At 38.8% G+C, this 4,528-nt stretch overlaps 1 pseudogene; it reads right to left on the bottom strand.

Annotated features, from left to right (window-relative positions):
* Positions 1-2,518: 2,518 nt before the first annotated feature.
* On the bottom strand, positions 2,519-3,548 carry LOC118829563 (annotated as a pseudogene).
* Positions 3,549-4,528: the final 980 nt, after the last annotated feature.

Raw genomic sequence — 4,528 nt, 5'->3', positions numbered from 1 at the left:
TATAACCTTTCTGCTTAATCTAATACTCCCAATTTCTGCCAACATTCCCCAGAAATTCCCTGTTCCTGGAATATTTCTTCTCTTCTCTTCAACTCCATTGACTCGAATCCTACCCATCCTTCAAATCACAGTTCAGATGTCAAATCCCTGTGACCTCTTTAGTACTTACGGTCTGTACTACACAATTTAAGCCTGAATTATATTCCCATCTTATGTTGTATATTCTTTCAGTAATGTTAGTTGATCTTGTCTTGTGCTCCTCACTAGATCTTAAGCTTCTTATTAGTAGGGCCTTTATCCTATGCTTGTACGCAATTATCCACCACCAATGGGTTAAAAGCCTTTTCCTACTCCTTAAATGTCTCAGGCCATACACTTCAATGCATGCATATATCCTGCTCTGATGACAACTTAACTACTCACAATGTGATACCAGTGAGGTGGTACATAGGACTGAGTGTATAACCTGGAGAAAGGAAGACCTAGTTAAAATCTAGCCTTGGACACTTCCTGGAGCTATGACCCTGGGCAAGTCACTTTAGGTCTGTTTCCTTCAGTTTCCTTATCTGTAAAATGGGGATAATCATAGCATTTCTCTCCCAGATTTGTCATGAAGACCAAAGGAGTAGATAATTGTCAAGCATTTAGCAAAGTATCTGGCACATAGTAAGTGGTATTTAAATATTATCTGCAAGTATTATTATTGTTACAACAATGAAAACAACTACTGCTCCTTTTCTTCCTCCTCCTACTACCTCTACTACTACATATTTCACCTGCCTACTTCAATTACAAAATATGTACTTTAATTTTTTTTAAATGTCAAAATGTATTTATTCACAACTTTTGAGAAGTTGATTCCATTCCTTCAAAAAAGTCTAGAATATGGACAAAATGCTGAGAAAAATTAGACAGTAGCTTATGCCAAAAACAAAAAATATACATCTGATGTATACAAACTTTAAAAAGCAATATTGCAGGCAGTATGAATACAAATTACATTTAAAATATTTTTAAATGACATAGCTACAAACTTAAATTATGGCAAAATAATAATCACATCTTTAATGAAATATATTTACATATTCAGTCAGTGTCTTAGTTCCACAAGTTAAAAAAGTAGATGAATTTAAAGATACCCTTGCTTATCATACAAGTTAAAATATTTGAATGGCCATGTGATTTTTAAAAATACAGCAAGAACTTACATCACTATTTGCATCTTAATCTTCCTGTGGTGTTAAGGAAGTGCATTACCATTGTTACAAGTAAAAAAAAAAACTACTAAGGAAACTAGACAGCAATTTAGCTGCTGAAATTATACTAGATTCCCTAGCAAAATGAAGAAATGCGCCTCAGTTTGGAGGCATTTTGCTCCCTTAGCCTTTAGTTCATATTTAACAAAGTAGGGAAAAGAAAGGCTAACATGCGGGGTGTCCCAAAGTCCTTGGTGGTATTTTAAAGCTATTAAAGCAGCACCAAGACTTTTGGGACACCCTGCAGACTCATAGCTGCAGTTATAACTCACAACTCACCTAGCTTTACTTCTCAGAGCACTTTCCATAATCACACATAAAACAAGGCAAAAGAAAATTAAATAAAATCTGTCATTAATACAGGAAAAAATTCTTCAAAGTACCCATATTCCTTCTTTTTAGGAACATTATTCATTCACAGAGAATTTAGTACTTTGTGCAAGTTTTTTTTTTATTTTAATGTTATTCCAAACTCATCCAATGCAGACTTAAAAAAATAACTTAGCTAGAAATTGAAAATGCAATCTAAAGTAAATACCCCCTTTGTAGCAGTAACTCTCTTTTAAGTGGAACACTTAAGCTCTATCCTCAATTTTGTATCTGATCATTTGCAATTAAAAAATTTTCCAATTCCACTCTTTCAGGCCTCACAACAATCCTGTTTAGTGATAATACCACTATTATATCAATTTGATAGAAATGAACATTAGTGCTCTGTTAGGCTTATTGAACTCTAATTGTGCTAGTATAGAATGATGTAAATTCAAACAAGTTATAAAAATAAAGTTTAAAAAAACTTTCAGGAAATAGTGCATTATCTGAAGCTGCTAGTTACTTCCCTTTATAGCTGCTGAGAAAAACAAGTAAAATTCTTTATTATTTTCATGTTCGAATACTGAAATAAGTAGTTAATTTTTTAAAACAATATTAGATCCATGCAGAGAAAACAAAAATGCAAGTTATTTAAAAGGAAACAAATTAAATCAATGGATACTAAATTGGAATACATGAATTAGAGCAGATAGTTTTTAATAATCATAAAATCTAGTAGTTGGAAGGGACCTCAGAGGCCATCCAGTCCAAATGGTACCTGAACAAGAATCTTCTTTACAACATATTTGGAAGCATGACAGAATCATGATGAAATTGCACTTAATTCTGAATTGAGATTAATTCCATCATTCCTGTTCCTTGCTATTGAACATTTACCACATAATTTCTTTCTTCCTTACAAAAAGACTCAGAACAAACATTTATATGTTCTATTTGATTTCCAATATTTGGTCATGACTGTTAAAAGGGCCAGATGATTTTACCCTGTCGGCTTGCTGATCTGCTTCAGATTTTTTTAACTCAGAGGCAAACAGTTCTAAAACAGGATTCACAAATACAGAATATTCTGAATTGCCGTTGTTATCCGTTTCGGCACCAACAATATCATTTTCCCACTCCAGCCCATTAGAATCATCAGAAGCGGAGGTAGGATTACTTCCAGTCTTCTTGCTACTGTATTTTAATGCAACCCGTAAAATATCCTCTTCGGTTTTGGAACGTTCTCTCAATGGGACCATTCTGTTCATCTTTCCACTTTAGATCTAGGGATGTGCTGTCATCATTTCCACTGATTCGGTTTTGGTCATTAAGTCACAACTACTTTCTGTGTTTGGTGTCAAAACTGTGGCCTCTGATGAAAGTCTACTACTTCGAAAAACTTCATATTGTGACTTCATATTTCTCAAATAGGATTCAAAGTCTTCTTCTGCCCCTGAACTTTGATATTCTCCAGTGTTGGAATGATGAGATCGCTGCATAATCCTTTTGCCTTTCTTGCTCCAAGAACTTTCGCTGCTTTGCTGCCCTGGCTACTTCACGCTGTGCAGCGTATAAAGCTTCTTCTTCTAGTCTTAACTTCTCTTCTGGTAAGGCTAGCTCTCTTTGAATTTTCATATCAAATGTTTTCTGTTTTTCGGCAACAGAATCACAATGTCTCTCTCTTAAGTCAGCTATTTCTTCCTCAGTGAGGGGCCTATGACTACTTCCTGGGCTTTCCCCTTCATCACTTTCTACTAGATTTTCAAACTCTATAGTGAAATGCTCGCCTGTTGGGCACGTCCTAAAATACTTTGACCCTCCGCCGCCTCCTCCCCGCTGGAGCCGTCTTGCTTCCTTGCGGAGGAGCCGGAAGCACTGGGTCCAGCAGCAGCTCCCCATGGCATGCCGCTGCCTGTCGCGCCCACGCCCGGGACCCGGCCCCGGTCCCTGCAGCCGCATGGGCGCTAGGAGCCGCGAGCAGCCACATGGGCGTGAGGGCGCGAGCCTTGGCGGGGAGCCGCGGGCCGGCGCAGAACAAAGGTGCTTAGCGCTCGAGCGGCCGGGGAGAGGCCGCAAAAGGAAGCCGAGCCTGGACCGGGCCCCTCCGGCCTTTCTCCATGCGCCTGGCGACCCCCTTGGCGCCCCGCTCTGCCCCCCTGCCGGCCACGTGGAGAGAGCGAACCGCTGTCAGCTTCGGAGTCCACAAAATATGTATTAAAAAAAAAATACAGGACACCTTTGAATAGTGCAGTTTCGCTGAAGCACCGAGGGGCTTGAGAATATTAATGGGAATACTGCGGAAAGGAAGTGAGGCCTTGAATGTCAGGAAGAAGAGTTTAAACCTCACTCAGAACACAAAAGGGAGCTGAGTATTACCTGATCTGTACGTAAGGAAGGTTAGTTGGACAGAATCTGAGGAATGCATTTTATGGGGGAGATGGCTTCTGCCACAATACGAAGTCAAAGAGGCCAGGTTATTTCAGGATTTGGGGGAAAGGAATTATTTGACACGTATCACAAAGATGGATTTAATGAAGGTAGTAGATAGGATACTTCAGGTATTCAATTCCAATCACTTATGCATCTGCCTGAGTATTCTCAACTGAGTTATATAGAGGTCTTCAACTGGCAAATTCAATTCCTTCTAAGCCAAAAGTCAGGCTCCGGCTTACTTGCCCACTATTTGTTGCCCATCCCTCTTGTAGCCTTCTAAAGGAAAAAGTGTCCGGAGATGCAATATCAACCAGGCCATATCACTACTTGTAGAGATAGTGTCCCCAGGTGCTCATCCTCCAGGAATACAAGTATTTTTCAAAGGCCTATCATTACATATACATTAATCTAGCTTGTTATTAACAGTTATGTCCTTACCTTTAGTACAATCTAATATCTATTAACACATCAAGTAAAGAACACACCCAGTCTTCTCTCATTCTTTGTATACACATGAAAAGGGTAAC

Source organism: Trichosurus vulpecula, chromosome 8 (assembly GCF_011100635.1).
Source record: "Trichosurus vulpecula isolate mTriVul1 chromosome 8, mTriVul1.pri, whole genome shotgun sequence".
NCBI classification, from domain to species: Eukaryota; Metazoa; Chordata; class Mammalia; order Diprotodontia; family Phalangeridae; genus Trichosurus; species Trichosurus vulpecula.
This window is presented reverse-complemented; position numbering and strand designations above follow the sequence as displayed.